The following is a 19,876-nucleotide window of genomic DNA, read 5'->3' as shown; positions in this document are numbered from 1 at the left end:
TATGCAAAATATCAAATAAAACAGAGTGATTAACATTATCGAAAGCTTTTTCATAGTCCACAAAGCATAGATATAAATCTTTATTGCACTCGATCATTCTTTCCCCCAATATCCACAGTGTTGTGATAGCTTCCCTGGTTCCCCTGTTTCTCCTGAAACCAAACTGTGCTTCATTTAATTCCCTCTCTATCATCTGTTCCATTCTTCTATATATTATGTTGATTAGAACTTTTGCAATGTGGCTAATAAAGCTGATAGTTCTGTGCTTGTTGCAATCCATTGTTCCTGTAGTCTTAGGAATAGGAATAAAAATAGATCTTACGAAGTCTTTAGGTATTATATCCTCCTCCAGACTTCTATTAAAGATGATGGATAGAAGTTTTATTCCTTCCTTTCCCAATGTCCTCAGTAACTCTCCTTGAATATCATCCACTCCTGGAACTTTCCTATCCTTTATTCTTTTAATGGCTGCTTCGGTTTCCCATTCCTTAATTTCTGGGGCATCATCATTTTCTATCTGATCACATTCTAGATTATCTTCATCTCCATAAAGTTCTGTAACATACTCCTTCTATCTTATCATTTGTTCATTTTTTTCTAACAAAATCTTTCCTCTTTCATCCTTCAAAGCACTGCTTTTCATCCTTCTCTTCTTCCCTGAAATCAAGTACAAGCCTTCATACACCTTTCTCATATCCTTTGCTGTATCATTTTCCTCTATTTCCTTGCAGACCTGATTGAGCCAGTCTTCTTTTGCCTTTTTAACTAGAATTTTTACTTGTTTATTGATCTCTTTATACCTGACTTGGGCTTTATCACTGTTATTATTCTTCCATTTTCTTTTTTCGTCCATTTTTTCTATCACCTCTTCAGTAATCCAGAGCTTCCTTCCTCTCCTCTCTGCCTCACCCAGAAGACCTTTAGCACATTCCTTGATTTTCTCTCTTAGATCAGTCCAGATTACTTCTAGAGGTCTATCAGTATCAATACTGCTGGTCTTATTTTCTAGTTCAGCTTGATATTTCTCTCTAATATCTTTTCTTTTTAGTCCATCAATTCTTATTTTTCTAGTTGCATTTTCTTTATTTATTCATCTGATATGTTATGGTCACTATTGCAGTCTGCTCCAGGATAAGTTTTTGCATTTTTTATTACATTTCTATATCTTGAGTTAATTAATATATAATCAATCTGATTTCTTCACCTCTCTGTCCAGATGCTCTCCAAGTATACAGTCTTCTCTCATGTTGTTGAAACCAGGTGTTAGTCACTATCAATTTGTGTTTTCTGCAAAACTCCACCAGTCTATCTCCCATTCATTTCTTTCTCCCAAGCCCCAAGGGCCCACCAGACCATCCTCTCTTCCTTTCCCTATCTTTGCATTCGTATCTCCCATTACCATCAGTATATCTCTGTTATTTTTCAAATGTAAACATTCCTCTATTTGTTGATAGATCTCTTCAACTTCTTCATCTGTATGATCTGTTGTTGGTAAGTATACTTGAATTATGAGGATATTTCTAGGTTTGGCCTTTATTTTCAAAGCAATCACTCTTTCAGATCTCTGCCAATATCCCTCCACCATATTGGCTACCCTTTTATCCAGCATTATTCCAACACCCCTTTGATGTTCTTCTCCTCCTGAGTAAATGAATCTAAATCCATCATCTGTTCTTATATCTCCTTTCCCTTTCCATCTAACCTCTGAGAGTCCAAGAACAGATATCTTCATTCTTTTCATTTCTCTGATCACATTGGCCATCTTCCCTGCTTGATACATTGAATTAACGTTCCAGGTGCCCATATTTGTATTTTCTTTGAGGTTCATTTTCTTATGTTGTGTCCTTACATTAGCTCCAGAACTCCTGGAGGCTTTGATCCTGCAGCATCATTTGAGGTCTTATCCTCCTGGGACTCCAACATAGATCTACAAACCCCCTCCCTGGTAGCATACTGCACAAGATCAGACCCAGGGGTCCCATCTGTTCTTGTGCACAATTCATTCTTCCATATTGATTTGTTCATCATTACTTGGAGAAAAAGTATGCATGGTGGTTCTCCATTGCCTTCTATGCAGCTTGGTGGGTGGGTGTATATATATATATATATATATATATATATATATATAGACACACACACATGTGCATGAATTCCACTCATGAAAGGTTGCTCTCCTATTGTACATGTAGGTGCTGTAGATGAGAAAAACATAACATAAAACTGTGATCTAAAGCAAAACATAATATCAAGCCAATTCAGGCCTCCAATAAGCAGTACTGTGGTCTCACATCAGGCAAAGAAATTCACTACCACAGAGGCATTCACAAGCATCCGAGCCTAAGTGGAACTTGAAACATAAAGTTGGGAATGGCAGTGCAGAAGCAAATGATTAGACTTAAATGTGCTCAAAGCTGGTATTGGTCTTCCCACCTTGTGTGTGCATTCCACTAAAAAAAAATGTTGGTGCTAGTGGCCTCACAGGGATTATTATGTTTGTACTCAAATGTAAGGAGTATTCAAAACAAGAGGACCGAGTTTGTTGCAATGATTGAGTCAGTATGCTCAAAGATAACTGGAATAAGTGAAACTTGTTTGTCAGAGGAGGATGTGATGTCGGGAATAAAAATAGAAGGATATGTAATTTTCCGGAAGGATAGGAATGTGAAAATTGGAGGAGAAGGAGTGTTGTTAATGATTGTAGAGGAATTGTGTCTGCAAAGGGAGGAAATAGTGCATGCACAGATTTTGCATCTATGTGGTGTGAAATTGAAATTAACAGGTTAGTATATCTGATAGGATGCTGTTATAAGCCAGGGAATGCAGAGAAAACTGATTGTGAAATGTTTAGGCAAATTACTTGGGCATGTAAAAAGAAAGTGATCCTGATTTAATTACAGGGATATAGATTGGAAAGAGGAGATAGCGTATGGGAACAAGGAGAGGAAGTTTGTGGAATTTCTGAGAGATAAGTATCTTAAGCAGCATGTGATTGAAGCAACTAGAGGCTTTAATGTTTTGGATTTTGTGATAACTTTACAAGATGCAGTGGTTAACAAGGTGCTGACACTGCTGCCAGTTGGTGAGAGTGATCATGAGGTACCTGTTTGGGAAGTGATGAAATAAGAAAAGGCCAAAAATGGATACATGTAAAAGTATAAAGAAGGCGACTGTAGGAAGCTCTTTACGTTGGCATCAGTACGTTGGGTAGATGAGCTGAGCAGAAAAAATGTTGACAATGCATAGAAACTCATAAAGCAGTATCAGACAAAAGCAAAGGAAGGAAAGTATAAGTGCATACTAAAGGTTAAGTAAGTAAATAGAGTAGGAGTGAAATGGATAAATAGCGAAATCAAGCATGCTGTACTGGACAAGAAAATGCTATTGAGGAGGTACAAAACAGTTGTTGGTCATTGGATCTATGAAGAGTATAAAGTGCAGGCTAGAAAGGTCACAAGCATGGTAAAGAAAGAAAAGTTACAGTATGAACGGAGATTGGCAGGTTAGCCAAGGTTAACTCAAGGGAATTTTTCCATTATATGGCAAGCACGAGAAAGAATAATTATGACAGGTTGCCATTGCTGCAATGACTGGTGAATAGTCATTGCAGCTGACTAACAGCTGCAAATGATATAGTGGAATTATCGTATATCGTACTGGTGTAAAGGATGCCATGCAATATGTAGAAGGGAGGAAAGTATTAGAAGAATTGGAAGTAAAAGAGTCAGAGTTATATCAGGTATTTGCTGGGTTAGATGTTAATAAAGCTGTTAGAATGGATGACATATCACCACATATTCTTAAGGAATGTATACAACAATTGGTTATGCACTTGACCTGGTTATTTAATGAAAGTCTTGCACCTTGTAGTGCTCGTAAGGAGTGTAAAGAAGATAAAATAGTACCACACCACAAGCACGGTTCTAGGATAGAAGTTTCCAATTATAATCAAGTCTGTATAACTGCAGTTGTGGTCAAGGTGTTGGAGAGATTGGTAAGGAATAGAATACAGGATTGGGTTGATGGACATAACATCCTTTATGATGGTCAGCATGGATTTGTAAAGGGTAGGTCCTGTTTCAGTAATTTACTTGCATTTTATGATAAGGTGACAAGTGTGTTAGAAAAGGGAGAATCATATACAGTGATATTCTTAGACTTTGCAGAAGCATTTGATAGATTACCACATGATAAGTTGGTGTATACAAGCTGCAGAGGATGGGAATACATAGCATATTGATTAGATGGATCAGAGATTGGCTGTCTGAACGATATTAGCAGGTTGTGTATGATGGAGCAATATCTCAAAAAAGGAGGGTAACTAACCAGTTGTATACAGCATGGTTCTGTTTTGGGGCCCCTGCTGTTTAATTTGTTTGTAAATGATATAGCATATGGACTGACTGGGGATCTTCAGTTGTTTGCTTATGATGCAAAGTTGGGAAGAATTAGAAGTGGCACTGCCTATGTTAATTCCCTTCAGGAAGATTTGAATAGACTTTTAACTTGGACAAATAAATACAAAATTAATAATGGAAAAACTCACGTAAAAAGATCAATTCAATAGTATAATTTTTGCCTGTGTGTCATAGGCATCTTCAGTACATTTTAAGCTAAAATTAAACAATAACCTGACAATTCCAAAAAGCGCTACCTAAGTAGCTAATGTAAGATAACTAAAAAGGTCATTAACTTTCCTAACTAAAAAAAAAAAAAAATTATATATACAATAAAAAGTTAGGAAAGATTAGCTGATTTATAAAGTACCATCTCCCATAAAGGAGATAGACGTAAACCATCGGGGTCTGTTTAAGTTAGGAGAGTGAAGTAAAGTTTCATATGATTATCCCCTTTATGGGAGATAGTACTTTATAAATCAGCTAATCTTTCCTAACTTTTTATTGTATATATAATTTTTTTTTTTATTTTTTTATTTTTTTTTTTTTGTTAGGAAATTTATTGACCTTTTTAGTTATCTTACATTAGCTATTTAGGTGGCGCTTTTTGGAATTGTCAGTTATTGTTTAATTTTAGCTTAAAATGTACTGAAGATGCTTGTGACATGTGGACGAAAATTATACTATTAAATAATCTTTTTACGTGAGTTTTTCCATTATTAATTTTGTATTTATATGTCTGCTCACGGTATTCCCTTATTAAAATTTACTTGGACAATAGAGTGGGGATGTAGTTTTAATATAAGTGCAAGGTGTTGCATTTTAGAGTGCAGAAATATGAGGCTGTGTACTATATGAATGGCCCATACTGCAGGAAGTGGATGAGATTAGAGATCTGGGAGTGATGGTTGACAGTAGACTGAAATTTAGAGAGCATAATGCTAGTGTTGAAAAGGCCGCACATCATAGTGCTGCTATGATAAGAAGTACTCTAACATGTAAGGATAAGGAAGTGGTTGTGCCACTGTATAAAGCACTAGTAAGACCACATTTGGACTATTGTGCTCAAATCTGGTCATCTAGTTTTCAGTGTGATGTGGAGACATTGGATAGAGTTCAGAGGCAAGTGACTAAGATAATATCAGGACTCTGGACAGCTAGCTATTGAGAAAGGTTGAAAAAATTGTGGATTGCAGAGTTCAGTGGATAAGAGATGATTGATAGAGACATTTAAGTTAATGACTGAATTTTATCAGATTAATTCAGATAAGATTATAAAAAGATTAGAAGATGAGAGGGAAAAAACCAGAGGTCATCTCTCTCGTTTTTTTCATATAATAAACTTTTATCTCATTTTCAATTGTTTTCTGCACTGATGAAGAAACCTATAAGCACTGATGTGCTTATAGGTTTCTTCATCCTTTTGTGTATGGAATTAATATAAAAAGCTGAGTTTTTTCTTGTACATCAATATAGTCTATTCCTATAGAGAACCAGAAATGAAACAACTATATTAAGTTATCTCTAGGCTCTTGCATCCTGAACCAAGTAGTTGGCATCACTATTTAATGAAGATGCCATGTGATAAGCTGATATCTAATCTGCAACATAGGTTAGTGGAAATTTGGTTATGTCAGTGAACTGGAGTGGAAATTGGCTTTCAGATGAACATTCAAAAAGCTGTGTATGCAAGGAGAAGGAAGGAAGGCCAAAAGTGAGGTTCCATGTGATGGACTTAGCTACTGGATGTAACCTTTATTGTTCAGCTTTTTTTTTTTTTTTGTCAATGATACTGTCATTGAATGCAGAGAAATGTATTCATGTATTTGCAGATAATGTGAAGTCTGAATGGGTTAGCAGTAGTAGTGTTGTGGTTCTTCTCAATAAGCTGGAAATAAGCAAATTAATTAGAATACTAGTTTACTACAACTAAGTAAGGTTTTGAGATTTGGGATCCACCAGTGGGAGATTGCATGCTGTTGCTGGAGATCACAGGATGGCAGTGAATAAAATTTGAAGTTTGGGGGACACATCATAGGGTGAAGGTAACCCAGAGGATTGCTGCAAAACTGAGAATCAGTAGTAATAAAAGGATAGTAATTCCATTGTATAACGTTCTGATTCAATTAGACCAGAACCTGATTATTGTGCTTAGATCTGATCTCTGGGGTTTGACGTGGTTGAATTAACTTTGGGAAAAGTTACAGAGCAGAGAAAAATGATATCAGAAATATAAAATGTCGGTTATGAGAATCAACTAAGGGCATGCATACTGTACAGTTTAGTAGAAAGCATAATACAAGATTTAAGCTGATAAGAGGTATTCACAAGACTGACAATTGGGAGATTTTATTTGTATGGTAGAAAATTCTGTTCCTCTAAAAGAGACAAAGTAGCTCATCAATGAAAACTGGCAATAGATGTTTAACCATCTCACAATAGTGGATGTCATGGTATTATGGTTCAGTAAGCATTGAAGCAAAGCAGATTTTAGTTCTTTCTTGACAGCATGTTGTGATTGTCCAGAATTGTTTGAAGTGAATTCAATTCAATGTTTATCTGACTGGTTTTTAAAGCCTGAAATTCTGAATGATGCCATTGTTTTGGCAAAGAGGAGAAAGCAGAATATCTGCCTTTCATTTTCGAAATTTTATCCCAGACCACTTTGGTGTTTATTCTTCTGGTGAAAGATACGAAATGGATCCACGAGTCAATTATACTTGTCAAGAAATAATGTTCTTCTCTCTTCCATCATCTATGTGGATGATGATGAGGCTGAATGAACTCTTTCCACTTCTGTCTGTCCCTGGAGAGTCCAAACAATTCTGTCCAGTTTAGTGTCGCTTGTTGTGATTTGGTTTACAGATCCTCTTTTATTTTGTCTATCCATCTAATTCTGGACCACCCTTTGGATCTCATCATCATCATCATCAGATTCCTGCCATGTACCCTCAAGGGGTGTACAGGATATGACAGAACTACATGAAAAAACTACATCATTACTAACTTCCTATCTACAATTTTCCTCCAAATCAGTCTGTTACTTGTCAAGACTCCAACATTATCAGATCTTATATTTCTATCGTCTAAGGCACTTTGTACCGTATCAATCCACCTATATCTTGGTCTTCCTCTGGGTCGTTTTCCTGCCAACCTGGCAGAGAACACTTGTTTTGCTAATCTTTCCTCTCCCATTCTATTTAAGTGACCATACCACCTGAGATTAGCTCTGCTAACGCATTCCTGGATGCTGACAATGTCAAGTTCTTTCCTAATATCCTCATTTTTAATATGATATTGCCATTGATGCCATCTGTTCACGCCTCTAATCTTTCTCAGGACTCTCATATTTGCGGTCTCTAGTCTTTGGTCAAGTGTTTTACTTCTGACCCAGCTCTCAGATCCATAAGTTAAAACTGGTTTGAACACTGTCTTGTATACAGCTAATTTAGTGTTCCGACTAATTTCTTTCTTATTCCATATGAATTTATTCAATTGACTTCCCACCATACCAGCTTTGCTGATTCTGTTGTCTATTTCTATATTTAATTTACCATCTTCAGTAAAAATCATGCCTAAGTAGCTGAAATGTTTTACTTGTTCCACAGGTTCTCCATTCACAACACAGTTGACATTTTCAGTGATTCTGCCTATTTTCATTGTCTTTGTCTTTTTATTGCTGACCTTCATACCATATCTATTACAACAGCTATTCAATTTAGTCAGAGAATCTTGCAGACTTGTAGCAGATTTATTTAGAAGTATAACATCATCCGCATAAAGCAAAGAGCTGACATTAACATCTCCAATTTTGATATCAGGTTTAATACCACATTCCTTCATAATGTGATCCATATAGATAACAAAAGTCTATGAAATTTATATAGCAATTCTGGTTGTACTCTACTGTCTTTTCTATTAGCTGTATTAAGGTGAATAATTGATTAATTGGGCTTCATCCTGGTCTGAAACCTGTTTTTCTTTTCCTAATGCTAGTTCTATATATGGCTTAATTTGTTTTTGTAGTACTTTCATAAAAACCTTACTGTCCCTCTGTCTTTGATCATTATCGTTTTTGTTGTCTGTGTCTTACTAATTTGATTTTTTTTTTTATATAATCCATGAAGATTATTTTCTTTCCAAATAATAAACTCAAGAAATAATACTGCTGATTAATACTGTTGATAGTGGTGGACAATAAATGGCATTGATGGTAATAGTATTATTGTGTTGCAATTGGAGAATTAAGTAGTAAAGGAGACAGTAAGATGTATGTAGCAGAGCAGAGTAAAGTATCCTCTCACAATGAGTCCTTGGATGTGTCATGTTATTGTAATATTAATAAGGAGCCTGGAGGGGATAATGATGAGTATAGAAACAGTGGCATTTTTATGCTTTATACTAATGCCAAAGGTATCTGGAATAAAGGAGAGGAATTGGTGGAGCTGATAGCATCAGCTTGGCCAAAGACTATTGGAATCACTGAGACGTGGTTGACAGAAGAGGATATAATAACAGGATTAGAAGTATCAGGGTACAGCATTTTCGGCAGGATAGGAAGAGAAAGTGTGGTGGTGGAGTACTGCTTATGATAAGTGATGACTTGTGTCCTCTAAGAGTGGAGGCTTTGGAAGGCAGTGACACAAATGATTTTGAAAGCATATGGTGTGAGGTAGAGGTGGGCAAGACAGGATATTTAGTGGAGTGTTGCTAGAAACCAAGAAGCACAGAGGGTGGGAACCAGGAGATGTTTAGACAGTTGAGTTTGGCAAGCGCAAGAAGAATGATTGTTATGGGAGATTTTAACTACATCAGTATAAATTAGGGAAAGGAAGATGAATGTAGCAATAAGGGAATGAAATTGCAAGAATTCTTGAGGGACAAATGTCTTTGGCAACATGTAACAGAGGGAACAAGAGGTTCAAGAGTTTTGAATTTGGTTATAGCATCAGAAGAGCTGATAATAACTGAGATGACATCTTTCCCACCAGTTGGAGAGAGTGGCCATATGGTTTTGACTTGGAAAATGAATAGACATGAAGGGGTATCAAAGAGACGGGAACGTGTGTGGAATTATAAAGCAGGTGATCATAATAGTGTTAGACGTCAACTTGGGGAAGTTTCATGGAGGGAGGAATTGGAAGGCTGGAATATCATTAGTGCTTGGGAAATTGTGAAGGAATATTTGTTAGCAGCAATAGTAAGCTGTATTCCACAAATGAAGAACAGGACACAATTTGGTGTGAAGTGGATGACAAACAATAATAAAAAGGAACTGCATGTGAAAAAGAGGCTATGGAAGAGATATAAGGAGAAAGGTGAAGAGAAGATGCATGAAGAATATAAGACACAGGCCAGGAGAGCGACTAGTATGGTAAGCAAGGCGAAACTGGAATATGAGAAGAGATTGGCCCTGAGATCCAAAGAAAATCCAAGGGAATTTTTTAGCTATGTGGCCAGTAAGAGGAGAAATGATTGTGGGAGAATGACATTGTGGGATAAAAATGGAAATAGAGTGACTGATGCAGAGGACATAGTGGAATTGTTCAATGAACACTTTATTGGAGTATTTCATCCTGGAGGAGTAAATTTTAATACTAGAGGGATAGGGTGGGTTCGGGGGTTAGAGGTGCAGGAGGAGAGTGTGTTCCAAATACTGAGTACTCTGGATGTCAGTAAAGCTGTGGAACGGGATGGTATTTCACCCCGAGTTTTGAGAGAATGTGCTAAAGAACTGACAGCTCCTTTGACCTGGATTTTCAATGAAAGTCTGGCTATGGGAAAGGTTCCCAGGATATGGAAGGAAGGTAAGATAGTGCCATTGCATAAGGGTAGTAGTAGACTGGAAATGTCTAATTATAGGGCCAGTTTTTGTGTCATCAGTAGTTGTTAAGATCTTGGAGAAATTAGTTAGGGACCATATACAGCATTGGGCAGATGAGGGTAATGTTATCTGTGAGAGTCAACATGGATAAATTTATAAATAAATACATCTATATAATATTAAATCTCCTGTTATTTGATGATCATGTAAAACTGGAGAAGCATGTGGTGCAAGTCTTGTTCTTGGACACAGTAAAAATGCTAGAAATGATACATTAGAAATCATATGCCAACAAAATAAGATCTATTTCTTTATCAGCAAACATAGTTGCATGACATTTATTACAATTAATTAATATTATTATTAACATCAGACCTCCACAGAGTCAAATCGCTACCATGGAAGGTACACACTCTTGTATAAAATCATCAAATTGTACTTTAAAGTCATACCAAATAAAGGGAATGAGATCTTGCAGGATGATTTAACTATTGGTACAGGGATAATGGTTGTTATTTTAATGTGGCAAAGTGCAAAGTTACATAGTTTGGAATGAAGAGATTCCAAGCTGTGTATTATACTGATAGAACTGAGCTGCAGCAAATGGATGATGCATGGAGTTGAAGTTCACAAGGTATATTGCAAAAGTGACAAAACAGATGAAAGGATCACATGGACGTTGTGAAACACACATACATATACTGACAAGTAGAAATAAGATTCTTATCTGTCCTTCTAAGTCTCTGATATGACTAAATCATCAGTTTGGACTACTGTGCAGGATGAAAAACTCTGGAGAGACACTAGAAGAACGTGACCAACTGTTTACTGGTCTGGGAGTGTTCCCTATAAAGAGACTACTTTTCCCACTCCTGCAGGGTTTGTGTGTTGTAAAGTTTAGTTGAACAGAAAAGATAGGATAAGGGAGGGAGGGTTATAAAATCAATATAAAAAAAAACTCCTCCTTGTCATTGTCATAAATTGATATTTTCCTACAATTTCAACAATGTGATCCCCTTAACTTCAAGTCTCGGTCCATGATCACTTCCAGATCTCTCAACTCTTCCATCTCCTTCAAAATTTTCCTTTTAATTATATATTCTGCATCTTAACATTCTGCCTACTAAATTTCAAGATCTTGCACACCTTGTGATATTAAACCGATAGTAATGATAACAGCCCTAAAATACATCCCTGTAGCACTGCTAGTGACTTCACATTTTTGGGATGTGACATTCAGCGAATCAGCATAAAGAAGGGGACAAAGGATTCGTGTAATGGACTGTGCTGAATGAGAGTACTGTAAAAAATGCAACACATTGTAAGTACCTAGATATATAATAATTCTAAACAATTCACACAAAGTGCATCTCTGTTAGTAGTCAGTTGTGATGATGCAAATTGTGTACATTGTGAAAATTGACAAAATAGCATATGATGATGTTATGAGAGTAAGAAAAGTACTCTATGAGATAACATAAATAAATAATGAGTTGAGCTCACTCAAGGCATGCTTTATATTCAAATTGTATAAGTATGACCAGTAAGATATGCCAAACTGTATTTAGGCTTTAAGAGTAGAAGTATAGGAGAACTAAACCTAAATTAGAGATATCTTTAAGTAAATATAAATTGTGATTCAATTATGTAAATATGCTAATATGAATTGAGCTATATAATAAGAATACTGGACTTAAAGGGTTTGTGAACAACACACTAGACTGATTTTGTCAATGCACTATCCCCCTAAAATATTCAAACCAGCATAAGATTAAGTAATGAAAAGTTGAGTATCAATCTTGGATTAAGTGATTAAGATTAAGCCATGACTGAATTAAAGTAAAGATTAACTTTAGCAGGGAATAATAATGCTATCTGCTTTGTCTTCAGTTTAGAATCTTATAGCTTCACATGCAATATATAGTCTAACTGGTGCAGTCTAAAAACAAATAAATTTGTTAGACTAGAGTGTGAGCAAGAATAAGATATAGTAGAATACAGCAAGATGGGGGCAGCTGACAATTAAGGAAGTTGACATCTCATAACATTTTATGACACCTAAAGAAATAATTGAAGATGAAGTAAGATATTGCATAGCCTGTTCACCTTTGGAATTATTATTATTATTATCCCAAGACCTCATGGAGTCAAAGATACATCTGAGAGGTCCTTTTATCACACACACACGGCTCATCATACTGTGCTTTGAACACATTCAAGCTCCTTGCAGACACCACGCTCTCAGGTAAGGCATTCCAATCATTCACAAATTTGCACAAAAAAAACCTACTCCTCACTCCCCTACTCACACCCTCTTTATACAGTTTCCAGGGATGATCTCTGGTTATCCCCTGATCTCCCACTATTTTCTGTAGAACTTCTCCAGCACTGATCTTATAAAAACCTCTTACCAACTTGTAGGTCTCTATCATATCTCCCCTCTTCCTCCTGTCCACCGGACTCTGTAAATTACATCTTCTCAATCTTTACTCATACTCGACATTCCAGAGGTCAGAAACTACCTTAGTCAGTCACCTTTGGACCCTTTCCAACATCTCATCATCCTTCTGAAAACCAGGTGACCAAATTTGGGAACAATAGTCCCTGTGTGGCCTAATCAAAGCCTTATACAATGGAACAAGAATCTCCCTACTTCTACACGTCAGTGTCCTCTGCATCATTCCCAGAAGCCTTTGTATTGTCTTCACAATTTTGGCTATGTGTCCCCTAAATTTCAGATCCCTATCCACTATCACCCCCAGATCTCTTATTTATTCCACCTCCAACAATATATCTTCATCAAGCATAAATTCTGCATCCCATCATTGTTTTCCAAATTTTAAAACCTTACATTTTGCAACATTGAACTCACATCTCCATTTCCGTGCCCAATCACTCAATTTATTCAAGTCTTCTTGTAAGGCCACAACATCTTCACTACTCTTCATGGTTCGTCAAAACTTTGCATCATCTGCAAACAACTGAATATCTCCATTCAAATTTTCACCTATATCGTTAATACACAAGTTAAACAGTAATGACCCCAAAACAGACCACTGTGGCACGCCACTAGTGACGTTCCTTTTGCTGGATATCGCTCCCCCCCCCCCCCCTACACAACTTGTTGGATTGGAGACTGGCTATCTGATAGGTATCAGATGGCCAGTCTCCAATCCAATGCACTAATCTTATATCCAACCCCATCTGCTCTAGTTTGTCTATCAATTATCATGAGGCACTCTATCAAAAGCCTTTGCAAAATCTAAGTATATTACTGTGTATCCTTCTCCTCTGTCCAAGGAAGCAGTCACTTTATTGTAATAAGTATGTAGATTACTAAGACATGACCTCCCTTTAGCAAACCCATGCTGTCCATCAAAGATAATACCTTTGTTGTCAACCCAACTCTCGATCCTAGTTCTCACAAGCTTCTCCAACAACTTAACCACAACACCTGACACACAGATAGGCCTATAGTTTGATGCTTGAGTTCGATCACCTCCTTTATGAAGTGGCACAATCTTGCTCTCCTTCCACTCGTTACGGACTTAACTGAGTGCAAGACTCGTATTAAAAAAAAAATGTCAAGACAGGTGTCAACTCCCTGGCACATTCCTTCAGAATACGTGGTGATATATTATCAAGTCCCACAGCTTTATTAACATCTAGTTTACTCAACTCCCCCATACACCTCTTGCTCACTTACAGTCAGTCTCTCCTCCCCATCATCTACTGCTCTCAATCACTCCATGAAATCACATTTATAAGATTGAAAAACCTTTATGATTGCTCATTAAGTATCTCTACCACACATTCTGCAACAGCTGTCTTTATACCATTTTCTCCTATCAACATCATCCTTCCATAATCATTTTTTCTTTTGCTGGCTACATATCGAAAGAACTCCTTAGGATTCTTTTTGGCTTCATTAGCTAACTGCTGTTCATACATCTCTTTAGCTACCCTCACCAACCAAGTCACCCTCCTTGCCAAGTCTTTGTATACCTCATGGAATTGGTTATTTCCACTTCTCTAATGCTGCCTCCACAATGACCTTTTTCTCTGTATCGCATGCTTAATCTCATTATTCATCCATCTCACACCTACCTTATTTAACCTTCTCACCCTTGGAATACACTCAGACATTGCATCTACTAGATAGTTTTTGAAAATCCCCTAAGCTGCATTGAACTCTTTTCCAGCTAACTCCTCATTCCATGCTACACCTGCAAGCTGTCTCCTGAGCTCTTCATAATCATCCCCCTTGCTGTTCCAAATATACCCTTTTCTCACAGAGGTCCTCACACTGCTGGCAACCACCCAGGTAATCACCTCAAGGTCACTCTCACCAATTGGTGAGAGTGACCTTGAGTTGATTTGACACCTCATTTATAATTACATCCTCTGATGAGATGACCAAATCCAAGACCCTTAATCCTAGTGTGCTCTCTGTTACATACTGTCTCAGGTAGTTATCCCTCACAAACTCAAGAAACTCATTTTCTTTACTTCCAAGTGCAATCTAATCATTCCAGTCTATATTGCCATAATTAAAATCACTCATAATGATCACCCTTTTCTTATTTGCTTGACTAATTTGATTATACATTTCTTTATCGCCACCATCCACATTACCTGGTCTATAACAACATCCAACCAAGTATTTAATTCCATTCACCACTATCTCGCACCATACTGCCTCAAAACCACTGGCACTATTTCCCTCTTGTGTCTCTACTTTGTATGGACATAACTCTTTCTCTATCATCAATAGCACTCCCCCTCCCTTTTTATCCCTTCTATCCTCACGAAACACATCATACCCTTCCATCTCTATTCCTGTTAGGATGTCATCCTCTTTCAACCATGTCTCACTTATTCTGACAATCTTTGGGTGAACAGACGTAATTATAGGTGACTTTAATTGTGGCAGTATTGATTGGAATAAAGAGAGCATCAGGGAATAAGAAGAACGAATTTCTTGGATCTGATACATCATAGGAGAATGTAGTTGTGAATGGATGCCTAATGTCTTCCAGATGCTGAGAGCTATAACATGATTGCTTGGGTTGTAGCTAGTTATGTGAGAACTTCTTTGAAGAAGAGAGATACGTTGAACTACAGAGTTAGTGATTATGATAAGCTTAGCAGACAACTGGGAGCTGTAGCATGGAAAGGAGACAGATGCTGCTTGGGCATTGATCAACAACTATTTAAAAGTAGCAACGTATGAGTGTAGGAAAGGTAGTCAGCGTGTCCCCTAGGTATGACTGTAGTGAGATGAGACGGAGAGCAAGGATTATGAATGATATGCTTGCTGAAATGTGTGAGGAGATGGGAGTACAGTTTGTTAATGTGTTGAATGAGTTTGAAGGAAGAAGTGACCTGTATGGGAGCGATGGACTACATTTGAGTGGTTATGGTGTGAGTCGCTTGGAGAGACTGCTGCTGAAAGGTAGAGAAGTGAGTAGAGTGAGAGAAAATGAATCAGATCAAGTGGGAAATGATGTGGAAGAGCACGAGAGTAAGATAGAAGAGATTGAAGAGGTGGTTATGAATGAGGAAGTGAGTGGTATGAGTATTGAAAATGAGAGAATGGGTGTGCAAGAGGAGCAGGGAAACGGGGAGGCTCAGGTTGGAATGCAACCATTTCATCTGCCTTGTTTCTTATACTTCTAGCATTAAACACAACAGCTCATTTCTGGATCTACAGCTAGTTTCACTGATACCACTCACTCGATGTGATCCCTCCATGCTCGACTGGGGCCATTTCCCTTTCTGCTTATTCAATTTAAAACCCTTTTCAATTCCAACTGTTTTCTCTTGATCCCAGGTCATCCCATTTCTTTCGTGTCTACACATGCTCTCACCTCCTCTCGGAGCATCCACCTTTCTCATGCTGTGTACCCCTGTCCAACCTGAGCCTCCCTGTTTCCCTGCTCCTCTTGCACACCCATTCTCTCATTTTCAATACTCATACCACTCACTTCCTCATTCATAACCACCTCTTCAATCTCTTCTATCTTACTCTCGTGCTCTTCCACATCATTTCCCACTTGATCTGATTCATTTTCTCTCACTCTACTCACTTCTCTACCTTTCAGCAGCAGTCTCTCCAAGCGACTCACACCATAACCACTGAAATGTAGTCCATTGCTCCCATACAGGTCACTTCTTCCTTCAAACTCATTCAACACATTAACAAACTGTACTCCCATCTCCTCACACATTTCAGCCAGAATATCATTCATAATCCTTGCTCTCCGTCTCATCTCACTACAGTCATACCTAGGGGACACGCTGACTACCTTTCCTACACTTATACGTTGCTACTTTTAAATAGTTGTTGATCAATGCCCAAGCAGCATCTGTCTCCTTTCCATGCTACAGCTCCCAGTTGTCTGCTAAGCTTATCATAATCACTAACTCTGTAGTTCAACGTATCTCTCTTCTTCAAAGAAGTTCTCACATAACTAGCTACAACCCAAGCAATCATGTTATAGCTCTCAGCATCTGGAAGACATTAGGCATCCATTCACAACTACATTCTCCTATGATGTATCAGATCCAAGAAATTCGTTCTTCTTATTCCCTGATGCTCTCTTTATTCCAATCAATACTGCCACAATTAAAGTCACCTATAATTACGTCTGTTCACCCAAAGATTGTCAGAATAAGTGAGACATGGTTGAAAGAGGATGACATCCTAACAGGAATAGAGATGGAAGGGTATGATGTGTTTCGTGAGGATAGAAGGGGTAAAAAGGGAGGGGGAGTGCTATTGATGATAGAGAAAGAGTTATGTCCATACAAAGTAGAGACACAAGAGGGAAATAGTGCCAGTGGTTTTGAGGCAGTATGGTGCGAGATAGTGGTGAATGGAATTAAATACTTGGTTGGATGTTGTTATAGACCAGGTAATGTGGATGGTGGCGATAAAGAAATGTATAATCAATTATAACGACCATCCTTCTCTTGCTCACTTAGCCAAGTTGCCTATACATTTCTTTGTTTCATTCTCCACATTCCTCAAGCCTGCAGCAATATCCAACTAAATTCCTCATCCTATCAACCTCAATCTGGTTGTGAAATTTGTGATTAAGACAGGGAAAAAGGTGTGAAATTTGTGATTAAGACAGGGTATATGTGGAATTACCGTGCTGGCAAGTATGACAAGCTTAGGAGATTGCTTGGATCAGTGCCATGGCATGTACAACTGCAAGGGCTGGACGTCGATAGAGCATGGGAAGTGATCAAAGAGCATTTACAGGAGGTTATACCTAAGGTCCGAATAGTGAAACAAGGAGGGGTTAAATGGATGAATAACACCATTAAGCTTGAGCTGCAAAAAAAAGAAACTATGGAGGGAATTTAAAGAAAGGGGTGACCTGCAGGCACACGAACAGTATAAAGTACAGGCTAGAAGGGTAACGAGTGTGGTAAAAACAGCAAAAGCCGATTATGAAAGGAAACTAGCTATGCAAGCAAAAGAGAATCCCAAACAGTTCTTTCAATATGCTGCAAGCAAGAAAAAAACTGTACATGGCAAAATGATTTTAAGGAATGACGATGGTAAAGAGTTCACTGAACCAGTCGATATAGTGGAGTTACTGAGCGCGCACTTTGCAAAAGTATATCATCCAGGTGGTGACGTTGAAAAAATGAAGGAACCATTAGTTTATATGGGAATTGTGATGAATGAAGTGGAGGTGAATAGTCTATTACAGAACCTTAATGTGAATACATCTGTGGGATTGGATGGTATACCGACACGGGTCTTGCATGAAGCGGCTAATGAATTATCAGTGCCCTTGACCATGTTGTTTAATCTGAGTCTCAGGTCTGGCTTAGTCCCGAAGGCGTGGAAAGAGGGGAAAATAGTTCCACTGCATAAAGGAGGATCCAAGACTATGGTTGCAAATTACCAACCGATCAGCATATCTGGAGTCGTTGTCAAGGTCTTGGAGAAAGTAGTCAAGGGAAAAATACAGGAATGGATTGATGAAAATGAGATACTGTACAGAGGACAGCATGGCTTTGTGAAGGGTAAATCATGCCTCAGTAACTTGCTCAAGTTTTATAACAAGGTGACGGCTGAACTGGATAAGGGAAATGGGTTTACAGTGATACTGCTGGACCTGGCAAAGGCGTTTGACAGGATACCACATGGAATTCTAATCCGTAAACTACAACATATGGGAATGGATATAGGGTTGGTGAGATGGATAGCTGGGTGGTTGATGGAGAGATATCAAAGAGTAGTTTATTCAGGAGTAGAGTCCAAAAAACGGCCTGTGACTAGTGGTGTGCCACAGGGTTCTGTTCTTGGACCACTGCTGTTTAATCTGTTCATTAACGATATAGGGAATGATCTAAGTGGGACAGTTCATTTGTTCGCTGATGATGCAAAGTTGGGTAGGGCGATAGCGAATGCAGAAGATGTCAAAGTCTTGCAAGATGACTTAGATAGATTGGAGTTCTGGACTAAGGAGAATGGATGTCAATTTAATGTGACAAAATGTAAGGTTATGCATTTCGGAGTGAAAAGATTAGCAGCAGTATACCACATTGGTGGAACTGTACTCCAAGAGATTGATGAGGCCAGGGACTTGGGAGTGTTGGTGGATAGGGAGATGAAGTTTAGGGGGCACATTGCGAAAGTAGCTAAATCAGCTCATCAACTCACTTGGTTGTTGAAAAATACCTTGACGAGCAGAGAAAAACAAGTTATTGTACCTCTGTACCGAGCCCTGATAAGACCTCATCTCGACTACTGTGCCCAGATTTGGTCACCTCGGTTCCTTCTTGATGGGGAGGAGGTTGAGAGGATCCAGAGGCGAGTGACTAAGATGATAGCAGGTCTATGGAATGCACCATATGAGAACAGGTTGAAGATTTGTTGGTTGCAGAAACTAGTTGATAGGCGAAAAAGGGGAGATATGATTGAGACATTCAAATTGCTAAAAGGATTCTATAGGATTCATTCAGATGATATTTTTGAGATCAGGACTGGTGGTGGGAGAACTAGGGGACACCCATGGAAGCTGGGCAAGAGCGTGGTTAGCAGGGGTGTTAGAGCTGGGTTCTTTACTTTTAGAGTGGTAAATGAGTGGAATAAGCTGCCAGAGTCTGTTGTGGGTGCTATGACAGTGAGCGAGTTCAAGGCAAGGTATGATAGATACTGTGAGAATGTTGAACAGCTGTGTGAACATGATGTTTAGGGCCTCCCTCGATGAGTCTAGGGACTCCTGGAGTAGCCCGTGGTAATAATAATAATAATAATAATCTCACACAATACCATTTCAAAGCCACTGCAACTATTTTCTTCTCGTATCTCAGCCTTCCGTGAACATAATTACTGTCCCCTCCTTCTCTCTCTCCTTGCTCTTCCTATCCTCATGAAAAGCATCATATCCTTCAACATCTCTTCTCATCTGACCATATTTCACTTATTTCAGCTATATTTGAGTAAATGTAATCAATCGATGCAACAATGTAAGTTCCATTATTTCTGACACTGCTGGAACATGTGTTAATAAGCATAACATTTACCAATAAGCATTTACCCATACATGGTACTAATGTACTATAGGTTGACCAACCAACCTCCAGTGTATGGACCCAACATAAAAAAAAATAAATAAATAAATAAAAAATA

General features: G+C 38.1%; 1 protein-coding gene across 1 annotated transcript in view; it reads right to left on the bottom strand.

Annotated features, from left to right (window-relative positions):
• The window catches only part of Cad87A (cadherin 87A), a 1,045,423-nt gene that overhangs the window by 702,839 nt on the left and 322,708 nt on the right, over positions 1–19,876 (bottom strand). The window lies entirely within an intron of this gene.

The sequence above is a fragment of the Typopeltis vanoorti genome, chromosome 7, assembly GCF_054136105.1.
Source record: "Typopeltis vanoorti isolate ZY-2024b chromosome 7, IOZ_Tvanoo_1.0, whole genome shotgun sequence".
NCBI classification, from domain to species: Eukaryota; Metazoa; Arthropoda; class Arachnida; order Uropygi; family Thelyphonidae; genus Typopeltis; species Typopeltis vanoorti.
This window is presented reverse-complemented; position numbering and strand designations above follow the sequence as displayed.